The sequence below is a fragment of the Leptinotarsa decemlineata genome, unplaced genomic scaffold (assembly GCF_025532065.1).
Source record: "Leptinotarsa decemlineata unplaced genomic scaffold, Ldec_3_MD MMD2_P_RNA_scaffold_8, whole genome shotgun sequence".
Taxonomy (NCBI): Eukaryota; Metazoa; Arthropoda; class Insecta; order Coleoptera; family Chrysomelidae; genus Leptinotarsa; species Leptinotarsa decemlineata.
In genome coordinates, this window is record NW_027412535.1 from 951,878 (window position 1) to 970,654 (window position 18,777).

The window sequence follows — 18,777 nt, forward strand, 5'->3', positions numbered from 1 at the left end:
TCTACTTTTGAGATCTATCTTAATTACCAATTTCCTTATTGTTAACTGAATTCAATAAAGGGGAAGATTACAAATTAATTTGATTAGTGAGCAATGATCTCGAATTTTTCAATCTATTGCTTTCCAAGCATTTCAAATAATTCAGTTTTGAACCTTTCTCTTCTGAATGTAATACTTAACGTCATAATTGTGATTGAACTAGTGTCCACCTGTCAAAAGATGGTTTGAAAATGTTCAATGGGCCTTCTAATTCAGAAAACTACTTCTATTCACTTTTATTCTTTTGGTGGAAGTTCTACCGGTTTGGCCATTATAAAATTTAGGACAAAAACCACACGTCAACTTATATTCTCCCGATCTATTCGACACTGGAGTTTTATCTTTATTGTTTCAAATGAATTCACTCAAATTATTTGTTATAGTGACTATGTCCAATTATTTGATTTTAAAAAAAGGGCGATATTATTAGTAGAATCACCAAAGTAAGTTAGAGTCACATAATGTTCACTATCATTTTTTGAAACTGGATAAACCTGGATCAGAGCTTGTTTTTGCAATTTTTCAGAATCAATTGAGATGCTACTATTTTAAGTTGTCTATAATGATGTCCGTGTGAGATGGTGTGGAAAATTGCAAAATTAGCTATTTATCTCTGTCGTGAATTCAAATGAAGGGTGAATGGAATTAACAAATTTGGTAAACTTACCGAGCTGCCGACCTGTATCAGTAAAACAGACTAAGATATTATTGTAAATCATGCCGTAAAGAAAGTAACGTCGGCAGCCACTGGTAGCCGTAAACCAATTGTAACGTAGCTAAGAGCGGGCGAATGTTCGATATTCGCTGCCCTTCCAGATGTAGGGGGAATAATGCTACCGGCTTCGATGGAATTGCGAGTAATGTTCCAGCGCTTTCGATTGCCAAATACAAGCGCCATCCATTCGCCCATCGAAACAATGTAGTGGAAGTGATAGTGCGGTTCGCGGAGCGATCTATAAGGCGATAGACATTCGAATAGTAGGTGAAGTTTTAGTTGAAGTGTTTGTTGTATTTTGATTATTGTTCAGTGTAGTCAATTATTGGTCAACCCACAGGGAAAAACATAACATCTGGTGTCGGAAGTGGAGTAATCGACTGATTAAGACGAAATGGAAAAGCTTGAGAAAATGTTTGTGACTTTGCAAGCGGGCCTGGGAAAGAACGAAAACGCCGAAATGTGAATTACTACTAGGTATTCAAGAAAACCAGGTAAATATTCAGGAAAAACAGGTGAAGCAGGAAAAAGACGAACATATGTACATTCATTTATTAGAAGATTTGAAATCTTCCCAAGTGAGTAAAGGGGAGGTACAGGAATTTATTCAGGAAGAAGTTAGAAAACTATTTCAGGAAACAAAGGAGGGATTGGAAAAAGAAATCGATGAGAAGCTTGAGGGGGTTGAAAAAGGATCGCTGTGGAAAAATGCAAAGTGGAAACATATCTCTCTTCTAGTGTTTTATTGAAACTCCGATCTTCGATGGCGAATCTTCATGGATAATTCATCGTAGACAATTTGAGGCCGCTGCGGGAAATAATGGGTGGACAAATGAGGAGAAAGCAACCGCTGTCATACTGGCACTACGAGGAAAAGCTTTCAAAATTCTGTAAAATATTCTAGTGAATAGGAAGTAGGATTATGAATCAGTCGTATCAGCTTTGGAGGTCAGGTATGCTAGTGAGCACCTTCAATAAGTATATCAAGCTCAACTGAAGGGGAGAACTCAAAGTCCGAGAATCTGCGGGAGTTTGGGGCTGAAGTCGAAAGTTTGGTAAGACTCTCTTACCCAGAAGCACCTGATAACTTCATCCACTGGATTAGTGTCCATAGTTTCATCGACGGGGTTCATGACACGGAGCTGCAGAAGTCGCTGATGATGGCACGTCATAAGAATTGAATGAAGCCATCATTAATGCCCTAGAATTCGAAGCTGTTAAAAATGCTTCGCGATAACAATGAAAGTTCTAGTGAGGGCCATCAATGAAAAGACAAAAGAACATATCGACTCATGGTAGGTCTTTTAGAACTCTTTAAAAAAATATTTGATGAATGGAACTGCACCCAGAGCAAGAAAACGGACTAAATGTTATAACTGCGGCAGAGGAGGACATTCAAGGCGGGGCTGTCGATCTCGTCCAGCAACCGACAAAAAATAGACTGGTTTTCGAGATCACCCGAACTGGAGCGTCCGGATTTAGAAAAGCCAAATTCAGCCCGAGTTAAGAGAAGTACATTGGCCACTGCATCCCAATTTCCTAGGTATTCGATTTCCACGATAGGACGCAAAAGTAACAACTTAGTTGTCGGTGGATTTCTGAATAATCACCACTGAATGCCTTTTAATCATCGATACTGGAGCAACAAGGTCAGTAATAAGAGCCTACATTTCAAATAGAAGCAGTTTGAAGAAATTATCAATAGTACCTGTTATGGAGACAGTCACTGGAGATAGATTGACAGTCTATGGAGAAGCTGAAGTGATACTGAGGCTTGGAAATTGCGAAATAGAAACTAAGGCATTAGTGGCCATCATCGTCGACGAATTCATTCTGGGACTAGACATCATGTCCCCTACGGATTCGTGGTGGGCATAAGGAACAAACAATTGAAGGACATGTTACTCGACGTACCCTCTCAGCCTTAAGACATCACCAAGGTGGTTAGACTAGAAGATTCAAGAATATCTCCTAACACCGAGAAAATGGAGCCATCCAACGACACTGAAGCAGGAATTTTTGTGGCCAGATCTATCGTGAATGGTAATAATCAGATCATTCCAGTAAAAATAATCAATCCTTATGATAACAGGGCGACTCTCAAGAAAGGGAAAGTCGTAGGCACCTGCGAACCGAGCGTGAAAATTGCTCAACAACTCGCAAAGGAACTCATCGACTCTTACAAGAAGGCGTGGAACTATCTGTCGGAAGAAGAACTATGCAAGGCCACCCGATTCGTAGAAGAAGAGAACGGTATGTTCGTGAAGGGCAAAATCATTGGTCGAACGGATTTAGTTCAACATCGGATCGATACTGGTGATGCCAAGTCCATACGCCAACCACATAGCCGACTTTCTTTCGCAAAGCAAGGCTGAGCTGCATCCATTGTTGAGGACATGTTGTAGGAAGGAGTAATCGAGGAATCAAACAACCACTGATCGTCACCTGTTGTTTTAGTGACTAAGAAAGATGGATGGACGAAATTTTGCGTAGATTACAGGAGGCTTGATGATGTCACCAGAAAAGACAGCTATCCTCTTCCCAGAATAGATGACACCCTGAACATCTTGGCTGATTGCTAATGGTTCTCAACGTCAGATCTGAAAAGCGGATATTGGCTGGTGACCGTTCGCCCCGAAGATAAAGAAAAGACTACCTTTTCCACCGGTAATGGATCATACCAGTTTAAGTTAATGCCGTTTGGATTATACAATGCACCCGCAACATCTGAACATTTGAAGGGTTGGTGTTGAGAGGACTTACCTGAAAAACATGCTCGGTCTATCTTGACGATATTATAATCACCGGAAAAACTTTGGACGAACATCTATCAAACTCGAGGAGTGTTTTCACGAGGCTGCGAAATGTTCATTTGCAGTGTTCCAATAAGTGCTGCCTCTTCCAGGAAAAAATGAATTTTTTTGGGACACGTTGTGTCTTCAAAGGAAGTTGAAACAGATTCAGAGAGAATCAAGGTAGTTCAAGAATGACCAACTCCGAAGAGCAAGCACAACATAAGAGGCTTGGACTCTGTAGCTATTAACGGCGTTCCGTGAAAGACTTCGGAAAAATTGCTAGACTGCTGCATAGCTTAACTGAAAAGAGAACACCCTTTGTTTGGTCCCCAGATGGTCAGCAAGCATTTGCTACCCTGAAGAGACATTTGACCAGCGCACCGAGCCTTGTGTATACTGGACACGGATGCATCCCAACATGGAATAGGAGCAGTACTTTCTCAGGTACAAGAAGAAGTCGTCATTAGTCATTTTAGTAGAAATTACTGCGTCACTAGAAAAGAACTCGTCGCAGTGGTCAAAGTGGTGGATCTCAGCAACTCCTTTTTATGTGTCAGTAAATTTTTGATCATGTCAGACCACTCAGCACTTTGATGGCTCATCTCCAAAACCCTAGAAGGACAAATAGACAAGTGGATCGAAAGGTTACAATCTTACGATTTTGAAATTCAGTACCGGAAAGGAAAAAGTCACAGAAACGTAAATAGCCTCTCAAGAAGATCGTGCCTGATATCCGGATGCAAATTTTGTGACCGCCAGCGGGGATAAGGATATCCAGCTACAAGAATAACTCTCCACCAGACGTGATAAGGTAGCGAGCAGACACTTCTTTATGGAAAGCTCTGATAGGGTTCCGTCTGACTCGAAGGATAGCAACCTGTAAGGACCCCTCATCCAGAGATATGGACAGGGAATTCGAAGAATCACCTGACCATGGAGTGTTACGGTCTTTAACAGCCTCTGAGGGCGACACTACCTTCATCACAAGGCAAGAGATTATCTTAGAGCAGAAGGAGGATCCGGTCTTCAAAACTGTACGGGGATGGATTGACAAAGAGATCTTCAAGTACGGCCGAGGTAAAGGGTTACTGGATCAAATAGGACTCAATGTGCATTTGAGATGGCCTACTCACTCGGAAATGGAAAGTTCGGATGGAAGAACCCAGGGCCCGAAAACAAGGCAAAGATGAAGGTCGAGTGCCCTTTCGAGATGATCGCAGTTGACATTCTGGCACCACCCCCTATGACCATAACAAGTAATTTATGGTTGTGATAGACTATTTCTTCAAATGACCTGGAGTAGTAGCCTTACCCAACCAAGAAACTGAAACGGTGGCAGAAGCCCTGTTGCAGATAGTTATTGCCAGACACGGAGTACCCCAAGAACTACACTCAGATAAGGGCCGCAACTTCGAATCGGATTTTTGGAAGGAAATGATGACTTTGTTGCGAATAAAGAAGACAAAAACAACTGTTCTTCACCCACAGTCAGGGGGAATGGTTGAGAGGCATTATCGCACCATAAATAACTACCTATCGATGTTTGTCTCCAAAACCAAAGAGACTGGGATAAATTGGTTTCTCTTTTTCTGTTGGCATACAGGAGCTCTCAACATGATGCAATTGGTTACACCATCCATGTTGTTAACTGGTCGAAAACTGAAGCTTCCCATATATGTATTGTGTGGCACCCCATCCGATGATTCTCAAAAGGTACCCATTTCAGAGTACGTGAATAAACAATCTGGTGTACAGAATCCAATTGTCACACAGAAACTAGCCTTAAGTTGTCCACATAGAGAGACTGAGTCCTTATATGGGTCGTGATGTCCCCTCTTGGAATGTTGTTCGGGGCGAACAACCTCAGGGAAGGGGGTAGTATTGTAAAACATTCCCTTAAGAGAATAACGCCGGCCGCCACTGGTGGCAATAAATCAATTGTGACGTGGCGAAGAGCGCACTCAGTTCGAACGACATGGAATGTTCCAGCGCCTTCGATTGCTAAATATAAGCGTCATCCACTCGCCCATCGAGCGAGTCAAGTGGAAGTTACAGTGCGGTACGCGGAGCGATCTATTAAGGCGATAGACATTCGAATAATAGTTGAAGTTTGAAGTGTTTGTTGTTGTATTTGAAGTGAAATAAAGTTGAGTTTGAATATTGTTCAGTATAGTCAGTTATTGGTCAACCCTCGGGGGGGGGTTGACCAATAACTGTAACACCACCACGTCTTGTTTATTTCCTGATTTAAAAATTGTAGCTATGTTTCCATAGATCAGGGACGATCCCTGTATCTGAATAAAATTTGAAAAGGAGATATATTGGATATTTTAATGAATAGGCACAATTTTTATTGGAAAGTAGTCGGCAATACCATTGCGGCCATTGATTATCTGATAAGAATACTATTTCATCAAAAACATTTTCAATAGATATAGGAAAATATGGAATATCATAATCTATATCAAATAGGGCGTTATAATCAATATCAGAGGTTCTTTTATTCTTGAATATACTGTTGAGAAATAATTTGCGAAAAAACTGTTCAATCTGTTCACTATTTCTTCCCATCACGTCACCATAATACATAGTATCGAGTAAGTCATTTGATGATCTTTCACTATTCATACAGTGAAAGAAAGAAAAGTTTAGGGTTAGTGTGTAAAGTTGGATCTATTTGATTCACATAGTCATTGTAGCAAAGTCTAGTAAAGTTCTTACATATTGTTCGTCATATATAGTGTTTATGCGCAATTTTCAATTGTTTGATATAAAATCTCAAATCTGCACTGAACAATTTTGGGAAGTTGAATGTCCTAAATCTTTTTGGTGGTACGAACAACTCAATTGCCATATTAACTATGTGATAAAAATATTTCACTGCATCATTAATACTAAATTCTCATCTTTCAGTATTGTTATTACTATATTACAATTTCTGTGCATTCAGGTCCTTCAATAATATAATTTTACCCACTAATTTTTCAATCATTATACTGAATTAATGAGTTGAATTCAAGTTATTGGATGTGAAATAGATGTTGATATTTAAGTCTATTATTTTTATAATTTTCAAAATTGTTGATTTTTAAAATTTTGGTCGGAATGAATGACACTGTGTGCTAAGTGTGGCAATGTTTCCATATCCGTCTGATATGTCTTTCCTATGTATTGTAAAATATTTGATTTTAAAGTGGTCTTTTGGTTTTAACCATGTTTCATTTAGTAAAATTATTTCTGGTGATTGTTATTCATTTAAATTCATTAGATTGTGTCTATTAGCATTCAGACTTTTGATATTCCACTGAATAACTTTTTTTTTATTCTGTTCTATTTTGTATTCAAATGATTGGTATTCGTCATCAGACTCCGGTGATTGTTAGTTATTTAAATGTATTAAATTATGCCTATTAGCTTAGACTTTTGATGTTCCACTGAATAACTTTTTTTGTTCTGTTCCCTTTTGTATTCAAATGATTGGTATTCGTCATCAGACTCAGGTGTCCTACCATCAGCTCGCAACTGAATTCAGGTTCCCAGACTATGAAATAGTTTATGTTTGGCTTCCCATGTAATTTCTGTGTATAATTTTGAAATTTAATGTTTTATAGTTTTTTCAATTATATCATTATCATTTGGTGTGGCACTTGTAGGCCTAGGTAACATATTCGTTACGTTATGTTTTTTGATTAATTTCGTAGTTCATGTCTTTGCCTTCTGGCGGTTGATGTATTCTACTCTTCGATAACCAATCGAAATATGATTCATGTGCTTTCTTTTGTAGGTATTCAAGACAGGATAATCTCTAGGATTATTATTTGTGTTTGTATCTTTAGGGTAGTATTGTTTGGCTTCAGGTCTTTGGTCGAGCCATAATAGACCAACTCTCCAAGGTAGTACCTTCACAATTTAAATCTCTGTTAAAAACATCGTTCCTGAACAAGTTTTACTAGCTTCTAATTTTGTTGTTATCTTGAAAAGTCTCAAAGTTTTGTCTTTGCTTTGGATAGTACACTATACAGGGTGTCCCTGGACTTCCTCTTTTCCTCTCGGGAATGTATAGATGGGGTCAAAATATCACCAGTACTTCATATAACTTTTTTTCCTAAAATCCTTCGTTACCAAGTAACGGGCCCTCGAAGTTACAAAATGAAAAATGTTTTTCTTTGATAACTTTTCAAGTGAATATTCAAAATCATCCAAATTTTGGTAATTGACTAAACAAATGAATTCCTTCGATGAGCTTTCATTCAGGAGTCAGTTGTTTTGCTACAAAGTCAGGAACGGACTACCCCCGATGGTCCACACCCCAAAACTTTGAAATGACAGATATTTTTCAATATTTTTCAACAAATTAAGGTTACTTGGACAATTTTATGAATAAAAGTACTCGTGTGGAAAGTCGATCGGAGCAACGAGTCTTGATAAAAATGTAGTTTCACTCGACGACATCAAACCCGCTCGTCCACCATTATTTGAAATGAATAATTATCAAAGCAGAAATAATAATGATAACGTTAATTCAACAACATTTATCCTGAGATGTCTACCATTATTCGAAAATATTAGTTTTTAAGGAAAATGGAAATGATAGGTAAAATGTTCATAACGAATTTTTATAATGCAAACACGTTTAACTAACGAAACTCAAGAGCCTCAAGAGCAAACAGAAATGAAAAATCCGCTACAGAAACTGCTCGATATGACCACCTTCTCTCTCTATACATTTTCTTAGTCTGCGAAGACACCCTCTCTGTACTTGAAATAGCATTCCAGGGTCGTTTCGTATGGCTTCACAATGTAATGTTATTCTATTCAACAATGCATCTTTTGTGTGAATAGGTGTAGCGTAAACGAGGCGACGGCTTCCAAAATATTTTCCTCCAATACAACGGTACGTACAGTCCTAGGAGCGCCCTCACCACCTCGTTTTGGCAAAACTGTACCTACAATAATATGGAAATAAAACAACGTGCTCAAATTAATTATCAATTATTACATACCTGTCTCCCTCAAGCTGCGATCAACACGCTCGAATGTTTCTCTTGACGGTACCGTTCGATTGGGAAAATGCTCGGAATACAGACGACGAGCTTCTGCAGCATTACAAAATGCTCGTTCATAAAATACTTGCATATCTGCATCAAAATATTCTATAGAATATTGACAATACAATGATAGTCATATGACAACGCACCACTCAACAAAACAAAATCGCATTCCAGTTTCTCATTTTTTATCAAAACTTTCTAAAAGGTTTTTTTGTCAACATCTGTGAAAGAAATGGAACATAATTATTCCCTGGATATTTTTCACCTGATCATGTGCAGCCGTTTTTGTAGTTCATTCGTTTGCTTTTTATTAGTATAGTAAATATTTTTTCCGATGTGCGTTTTTTCAGCTAAATTTAGATTCGTGTTAAAGAATTTCTCCCATAAAATTATAATTATCAGTGAAACTCCTCAACAGTTTAGCTGTGAAGAAGAATTTGAAACGAATGTTGAGTTTCATGAGATTCAGATAACTGATAACTGATAACACGAAACGTGATTATTCCACACGTATTATGTACATACAAAATATGGAATGAATTCGATATTTCATAGTAGAGTAGCTTGTTAGTTCAAAAACACCACGAATCTACAGAACTTGATATTTCTTTTGAAAAAATATCTGCTATCACAATTGTGACTTAAACTTCCATATAGGTACTGTACTTTTTGTTTACGACTTCATTTTAGCATACTTTGTATTATTCCTGTTATAAATGTTGTTGAATTAACGTTATCATTATTATTTCTGCTTTGATAATTATTCATTTCAAATAATGGTGGACGAGCGGGTTTGATGTCGTCGAGTAGAACTACATTTTTATCAAGACTCGTTGCTCCGATCGACTTTCCACACGAGTACTTTTATTCATAAAATTGTCCAAGTAACCTTATTTTGTTGAAAAATATTGAAAAATATCTGTCATTTCAAAGTTTTGGGGTGTGGACCATCGGGGGTAGTCCGTTCCTGACTTTGTAGCAAAACAACTGACTCCTGCATGAAAGCTCATCGACGGAATTCATTTGTTTAGTCAATTACCAAAATTTGGATGATTTTGAATATTCACTTGAAAAGTTATCAAAGAAAAACATTTTTCATTTTGTAACTTCGAGGGCCCGTTACTTGGTAACGAAGGATTTTAGGAAAAAAAGTTATATGAAGTACTGGTGATATTTTGACCCCATCTATACATTCCCGAGAGGAAAAGAGGAAGTCCAGGGACACCCTGTATATTTCAACGCTAACGATGACAGTTTTGATATATTCATTACGTGAATGTCTAATTATATTGTTATATTTATTACCGACAATAATTGTAATATGTAATTGGATAATGAAATACAGAATGGGTTGTAATGTGAATGTGAAGATAGTGGGACAGGAAGAAGTAAATTGATCTGAAATTGATCTAAAGGATGACTGAAAACAGTCGGTAAATCCAGAAAAAGTGTGGCTTCTTCGGGCGTGTCTTTACTAACTATATGTTTAGTATATATAGTGTTTTTACTAACTATACAGTGTGTCCGCAAAGTATGGAATAAATTCGATATTTCCAAAACCAAAGATCGTTTTACAAAAACCTGAAACACGTCGATTTTTTATTTTAATATTCTACATTTTACAATGAAATTTCATTATACAGGGTGATCCATATTAATGTGATGACGTCATCGGTAATTTTTTTAAATGCAACACCCTGTATTTGGTATCACTTTTAGATAATCCATAATGAGCTGATTTCGAAAACGTATGATACTTGGGGTCTAACGGACATAATTTGAAAGATGTGCACTTAGAAAATACATTTTATTGATATCTAATCAAAGTAGAAATTAATTAATTATTTAATATTTTTTTCCAATGATTAATTTAACAATGGAAAAATAATCCAGTAATAAATACATTACTTTATTTCAAATGTTCTAACTGTAGTCCTTGCTGTATTTGACAGTAACCTAAACGTTGAATAAATTCTTGTTGAACCTTGTTTATGGTTTCTTGAGAAAAATTGTGTATTTTCGTTCGAATTCTCTCTTATAATTCCTGAATATTTGCTGGTTTCGTTTTATAAACAACATTCTTCAGATGGCCCCACATAAAGTAATCCAACGGATTTAAGTCTGACGACCTCGCTGGCCATTCAATATGTCCACGACTACCAATCCATCGGTTCGTAAACATTTGGTCGAGATACTTTCGAACACCATTTAATGGTGGGGTCATCAGAAAAAACTATATTTTTTACGAGAAGACGGTCTCGGTGACAGTTGTCCATCATGGCTTCACAAAATTCTATTCTTCTATCTGGATCATCATCGTTTAATTCCTGTAGAAGTTCGATTTTAAAGGGATGTCATTTTTCCAATTTTAATACTTTGTGTTCAGTTGTTTTACTGACAGCGAAATCACGACTAACCTTACGAAGAAAAGTGTGCACATCTTCTTCAAAAGCAAGTAGAACATCTAGTTTTGTATCATCATTTACAGAAGGACGACCTGATTTGCGTGCATTTTCAACTGTATCAGTTTCTCAAAATTTCTTTTCAATCTTACCTACTACTGACTGCGTTATGCGTCTTTCTGGATATTTTTCATTAAATAAGTTACACACTTCCATTTGAGTTCGCGATCTGTCTTCATAGCCAATCATCATAATTATTTCAATTCTTTGCTTTACACTTAAATTCATTACAAATTAATTCGAAGCAATACTACAGAAAATTCACGAATTAATACAAAACAACTACTGTCCTATTCAACAGTTACTGAACGTCAATCGAAATAATGACATTTCACAATAACAAAAAAACTAGCTGCCTAGTTTTTGGAAATTAATAAGAAATACTTGTTACTGTCAACTACAGCAACTACAGTTCGAACATTAAAATAAAGTCATGTATTTATTACTGGATTACTTTTCCATTGTTAAATTAATCATTAGAAAAAAATATAAAATAATTCATTAATTTCTACTTTTATTAGATATCAATAAAATTTATTTTCTAAGCGCACAACTTACTAATTCTGTTCGTTAGACATCAAGTATCATACCTTTACGGAATCAGCTCGTTACGGATTATCTAAAACTGGTACCAGATACAGGGTGTTGTATTTCAAAAAATTATCGATGACGTCATCACATTAATATGAATCACCCTGTATAATGAAATTTTGGCGTGAAATGTAGAATATTGAAATTTAAAATCGACGTGTTTCAAGTTTTTGTAAAACGACCTTTGGTTTTGGAAATATCGAATTTATTCCATACTTTGCGGACACACTGTATGTTTAGTATATATAGTTTATATAGTATATATGTTTAGTATATAGTTAGTAAAGACACGCCCGAAGAAGCCATTGAATGGCGAAACACGTGTTGCGTTTTTATAAAATTGTTTAGTGAAAATCTCACAATAAAGTATTTTTGGAATACGTGAACATTTTTTTTTATATCTTGAACCATTTTAGAGATAGAGGGCAGAGCGCACGCTGTGTTTGACTTTCGATTTCCAAGGTCAACCCGTAGTCCCGACTAAAAATACGCCGTATAAGTTTATACATTATTGATAAATATGTAATTCTAAATAATTTTTTCATTAATTATTTCGTTATAATTAATAACTTTTTTCGATAATTCTTTGTTCTAAAAAGATATATTATAAGTAATAAGTGGCTCTGACACCACTTCTGCGTTCTTTAGAAAAGAAAAAAACTTTTGTTAAAACACTCGAGGATGACTGAAACGGCGACAATAGGTTCGGAAATGATCACTACTACCGAAATGTAAACAGACGGTGAATTCCAGGGGGGTAAGAAAAAATAATGCAAAGAAAAAAATTAAGGAAAGAAAACATATCCCGCCGAAATTGAAAAACCCAGGCAAGTAAGAACAGGGTGGAAAATACCACCTCTAGAAGAAGAGATAGTGGTAATCAAAGCTGATCAGGAGGATAGAACACCAACAGCGAGAATAGTCAGCGAGGAGTGTATGACCTACGTTGAGGCCATCACCCGAGATCGCACTGGGGTCGTTGTGCTGAAGGGTAAGACAGAGGAGGGGAGCCAAAAAATCATTAACGAGGTCCAGGATGAGAAAAGGGTGATTGGTAAAGCAGATCAGAAACTATATCCCCATGTTCTCTTAACCAGAGTGGAGGAAGAATATGGGGATAAGGAGCTGATTGGCCTCCTGTTAGATCAGAACCCAGAATTGGGTGTAGGTCTAACACGGGATTATAAAAAATGTGAGGTGGTGAGAAAGAGGAAAGAGTGTAGGATGAATGAATGGAAGGAGAACGTGATTATGGAGTTTAATGCGAAGATCTTGATGAATATGGGAGTGGTTGGCCTGAACCTAATGAGTATTACGTGAAAGAGTATAATCGTGTGGCGGTGTGCTACGAGTGTTGCCACTTTGGGCACACTTTCAAGGTATGCAGACAGGAACCGGCTTGCAACAAATGTGGAGGACAGCATAAAGGGCGTGAATGTAGAGGCGATAGAGAGCTTAGTTGCATGAAACGCAAACGGGTCGGAGTGACTGCGAGCGTAATGAGTCACTCGGTGCTTGACTACAAGTGCCCAGTATATGTGAGAAGGGTTGAGCTACAATGCAGAAGAACCAATTCTGTCTGTTTTTCCATTAACCAGCTGTCGCACCCTTACGAATGACAACCCTCAGAAGTCGAAACTTGTGCGAGCTAAGGACTAACGAGGTATTACCTTTCAACGTGTGATTCCCAACATTACATTCAAGTTAATATGGGAAAGGGGAAAGAAGCCACCACATTGCTGCGGAGGATAGCTGAAGAGCGAAACGCCTTAGTAGTGTGTATATAGGAACTTTGGGAGGGGGAACCGTCCTGGAAGGGTTGAGTCCAACACAGTGGTGGGGGGGACTAAGGTACCAATCTGGGTCCGATCCAGCGTGGATAGCTTAGCCCTCAAGAATGCAAAAAGCTCGAATAGGATCGGTATAGTTGTAGGAAATGAGAGAAGTGACATTGAAATTATAAATATTTATGATGAGTCGGGTGGAAGAAGAAATGTGAGAATGGATGGAATTCGGAGAATTTTTGATGAATGGGAAGGAAAAAAATTCTGATTAGAGATTTGAACGCTAAGAACGTTACATGGAGTGGCAACACCACAGAGAAAAATGGAGTGCTAGAATGGGTTAAGGAAAGAGTGTATTTGATAGAAAATGACTGCGAAAGTCCTGCTACGTTTTCCAGTAACAGGGGCGAAATGGAAGAAACAATGAGTGATCATAGGATGTTTTGCTTGATAGGGTTACCAAAGATGAGGAGAGCGGTAGCTATGAATATAATGAAACCAACTGAGATGGGATTGAACAGATGAAATCCGAACAACCACCCAGACAGGTTGGATACAGAAGAGGAGATTGACATGAAAGCTACGCAGCTTCAAGAAACATTGGAAGAAGCGTGTATAAAATTTCACCTAGAAGTGAAAGAATGAACGGAGAACGTGGTGGAAAGTGGAGCTGAAAAGCACACGGAGACATGTACGAATAAACTGAAAGAGAGGCTCAAAACACGAGAGACGAGGGAAGAAAGGAGAAGTATGGCTGATTTCAGAAAAGATATATGTATAAAAGAATGATAGGAAATGCAAGAATCACTTGGTTGAGGAATAGAGTGGAGCGAATCTAGGATGAAAATCCATAGGACCAGGCTCGTCGACTCCTCAACAATGATAGACCTGAGGATATGCCATTCAATATTGCAAAAAAGGATGGAACTTGCACCGAGAGGAAGTAAGAGACCAGCAGGTTTCTACTGAACAAGTACTTCCCCAAGGGCGATCCCCTGAGCGACACTCCAACCAGGAGTTGATGGGGCGAGAGAGAACATGAGGAGTGGGGAGAGGACCAGCTGGCTTTCACGATTGGGAAACTGCGAGCAGTTGCGGGGCAACTTCTTGACGGAAAGTGATGTGGTCCCTAACGAAATTATTCGGAGGGTGACGGAACGGAAAGGCGAATGCATGGTGAAACTCTTCAACGCCTGTTTGGAAATAAGTCATTTCTCGAGAGTGTGGAAGTACACAAAAGTTGTATGGATACCAAAAAAGGGCGGAAATCTTCGGCCAGTCAGCTTGCTGACTAGCATGGGATAGATGTTAACATAGGCTTCTTATTGGTAGAATTTCAGTCGATGTGAAAAGAAGTTGAAATTCTCTCCTAATCAATTTGGTTTCACAGGGGGAGTGGGTACTGTAATGGCCCCAGAAAAATTTTGTGAAAAATATGGAAGATAATAGAAGAGAAAGGAGACAGCGTCTGCTTAGAGCGTTGGACCTGTCAAACGCCTTTAATATCGCATGGGCACCGGCAAGTGAGAGGTGAATGACACGAATGGAAATGCCGGAAAATGTGGGGAAGATATGAAGAGAGGAGAACAGTCACCTGTGAGGCGGTTTCCGAAACGGTGAACCGAGGCTGTCCATAGGGCTCTAGTCTGGAACCCACACAATGACTGATAGTGATGGAGCCATGGTTTGAGCGAATCAATAGCATGAAAGTTGGGAGCCATGGTTTGAGCGAATCAATAGCATGAAAGTTGGAGAAGGTATTGATACATTTGTTTTACAAGTTCAGGCCTATGCGGATGACCAGCTGATCATCATCTAAGGTAACTCTGCATAGCATAGGTGGAAGCTGGTATGGGAAGAATGTGAAGCATGGGAGGAAGAGAGGAGGAAGATATGGCTGGGCTATAACGATAGGAAGACATAATGTATATGCATATCAGCTAGTAAGGATGAAAGAACCCCAGTCATAAGTATGATCGGGAGAATGATCGAGCTGAAAATGAATATTAGATACATCGGAAATATGGTGAACTCAGGTTACTCTCTATAAACCTCCACAAGGAAGTGATGAAAAACTGGACGAACTGGTCAGGAAACTGAGGTGGGTGCCCCTGTCGAAAGATTGGACTGTATGAGGAGAGCTTGTGTAAGGATGATTTATGAAAGGGTAGCCAAACCTGCGGCTTTGTATGGTGTACAAGTGTGGGAAAAAGGGCGCCTGCTTGCAGGATGAGGAGACAGCTGATCGCGGCACAGAGGTCTTTTTCTTGTGGGGTATACAGGACGACACCGTCAGCCATGCTCAGTGTTATTTCAGGTATGACCCCACTTCAAGTAGAAGCGTTGGGGAGTATAGTATAGAGTTACTTATTTTCAAATTGATTACTTTCTTCCTCTCTTTGGAAGATTCCCTCATCCTGTTTTTGTATCAAGATGGAGTAGTAGAAAGCCAAAAATATCCTGATACTGTTTTTTATATTCTTTATATATATGTACGTTTTGCTCAGTTGGGTTTATATTTTGTGACTGAAACAGAAACATCAAGGTTTCTTTAGCTGCCCTAACTTGAGGAGTTATCCATTTTTGTTCTTTAGGTTTCGTAGTTTCTTCTGATAGTGGAAAGCTTATATTATAGTAATACATGAAAGTACTTTCAAATATGTTGAATTTATCTTTAGCCATGTTATTTACATATATTTCGTTCCAACTTTCATTTCTCAGGTAATTACTGAGTATTGTAATATTTTTTGTATTGTACCTTCTACTCCATTTTTCCCTGGTATTATTTAGCATTACGATATCAATATCAGAAATTAGTCCTACTAGATGGTCAGATAGTCCAATAAGTATAGTATAAGCACTGGCAGAATCACAATTATTGAAAATGTTGTCCAAACAATTACCTTTATTGTGATTTTTTTCATTAATCAGTTGTTGCAAACCAAATGACATGAACAACTGAATCAATCTTTGTGCATTGGAATCATTTTTGTTATTGAAATGGACATTAAAGTCACCTACCAGAAAAATATGAGTGTCTGTTTCAAAAGTTTCTGTACATTCTAAGATTTGTTCCATTATCTGTAGGAACTGATCAATATTCTTATAGTCAGGTGCTCTACACACATTTATTATTATTAATTTCAGAGATTTCACGTAACAAGCAGAGACTTCGCAAACCTGTTCACAAGAACGCTGAGTTATAACTGATAGCTCAGTAGCATTGAAATTCTTGTGAACATAAATGCAGGAGCTTCCATTTTTTTTTGTTTATCCTACAGAAATAGCTCACCATTCTGAAGTTCAGAAAAGTATTGAAGTCAATTTCACTCGCGTTCATCCATTGTTCTGTAGAACATGCGAATTTTATTGAAGAGTTGCTTGAAAGGAATTGTTCAATAGCCAGTATTTTGTTTCTGAGACACTGAATATTTTGATAGTATAAAGTGATGCCTTCTAAATGAATTTCATAGTTTGAGTTTGATTTAGCTTGATGCCGCGTGTCTCCTTGAGTCACTTCCGATTTCTGTTGGGGATTATCAAGAAAGCGTAATAATAATAATAATAATATTTATTCACTATTTGTGATACATAGCGTATATATGGTAGGTCAATGATTAATTACAAAGAACAGTACGTCACTCATGAATAAAATTATGGAATCAAAGCTTAAATAAAAATTAATGAACATTAATATTTGCATACACAAAGGTATAGGTACATATAGATATATAAAATGCTAATTGAAAATAAATAAAATTACTAGAGTTGAAATTAGATTAAAATTTCAATATTCAGTATTTACAGATTATTTATAAACACTAACTAGGGCGGTAAGAATGCTTAATCACTTTGAATAAAATTTTTAAGTAGGTCTTGAAAAACAAAATGCATGCTATGGTAGTGTCAAGTTGTTGATATATTCGTCAAATTTTTAACAGTTATTGTTGCTATAATGTTGTCTCTTCAGGAAAGAATAGAAATAGTTTTAATATGTGGTGAGAATACACCATACCGGCAAGTAGCTAACATTTTTAATGAACGGCATCCAGGAAAAAATGTTCAACATACTACTGAGTCAAAGATAATGTCGAAATTCAGAGAAACAGGATCCGTAGCAAATCAATTTAAGAAAAAGCACACTCCAAGTAAATAAGATGAGGAGACCCAACTTAACATTTGTTTAAAAGTTATTGAACACGGGCAAACGAGCATAACCGATGTTATAAAAAATACCGATTACAAGAGAGAGAGTGTTAGAAAAATTTTATTAAAGAATAAATTTTGGCCTCACGAGTCAAAATTAATTAACACATCAAAAGAACGAGATTTTGATGTCCATTTGGGGTTTTCATTCTGGTTTCAAGGAGAGAGAGAGAGAGAGAGAGAGAAGAAAATGTAAAGTTTCCATATAAAATTTTATGGACAGATGAGGTAACGTTCTCTTCAAATGGAACGGTAAGTTCTCAAAATTGCCAATGGTGGGCCATTCACAGTTGAATGTGGTGATCAGTATTTCTTCAAAACTAATGTTTGGTGTGGGATACTCAACGACAAAATAATTGGGCCATTTTTCTTTAGGAAAAATGTATCATCCGTCGGTTATCTCAACCTTTTAAATAATAAGGTTAGTGAAGTTTTAGATAATATGCCTTGAAATATTGAATACGACCTATGGTATCAGCTTGATGGCGCACCAATACATCACACGGTTGCTGTAAAACAGTCCTTCCAACAAATGTTCAGAGGCAAAGTTATTGGACGTAACTGGAAACATTATTAGCCACCTAGATCACCCGACTTGATGCCTTTAGACTTTTTCTTGTGGAGTTACCTGAAACAAAAAGTGTACCAAAGTAGACCATTTACTGACATACAAAATCTGGAAAATACCATTTGCGAGTGCTGTGCAAATATAAATCCCCGATTTATTAAAAATTCAGTTATAGATGTCAGTAGAAGGACCATAATTTGTATTGAACGTGGAGGACGACATACTGAAATGTAGGCTATAAGTGTTTGACAACCTCATTTAGATCTAAAAGTAATTTTTTGTACCCATTTGTATTTTCTATAATATTATTGTCGTTTAAAATTTATAATAATAATAATAGTTCTATCGAAATTATTTGCATTTGTATTTTCTATAATATTATTGTCGTTTAAAATTTATAATAACAATAATAGTTCCATCGAAATTATTTGCATTTTTTTAGTTGCCTCTGCTTTTTCGAAATCAAAGGTTTGTTTAAGAAAATAGCCAAGTGATTGAAACTTTGCACCAGTTATGTTAAAATTTTTATAGCACATTTTTAATTTCTCTCTAAAAATGTCTGTATA

At 37.2% G+C, this 18,777-nt stretch overlaps 1 protein-coding gene and 1 long non-coding RNA gene across 2 annotated transcripts in view; one reads left to right on the forward strand and one right to left on the reverse strand.

Annotated features, from left to right (window-relative positions):
* LOC111511015 (intermembrane lipid transfer protein Vps13) overlaps positions 1-18,777 on the forward strand; it is a 1,108,316-nt gene that overhangs the window by 364,196 nt on the left and 725,343 nt on the right.
* Positions 17,160-18,777, reverse strand: part of LOC141480419 (uncharacterized) — a 113,969-nt gene continuing 112,351 nt past the window's right edge. Inside the window, exon 3 of the long non-coding RNA XR_012464328.1 lies at positions 17,160-18,271. This is a non-coding gene — a long non-coding RNA (uncharacterized lncRNA). The remainder of the gene's footprint in view (positions 18,272-18,777) is intronic.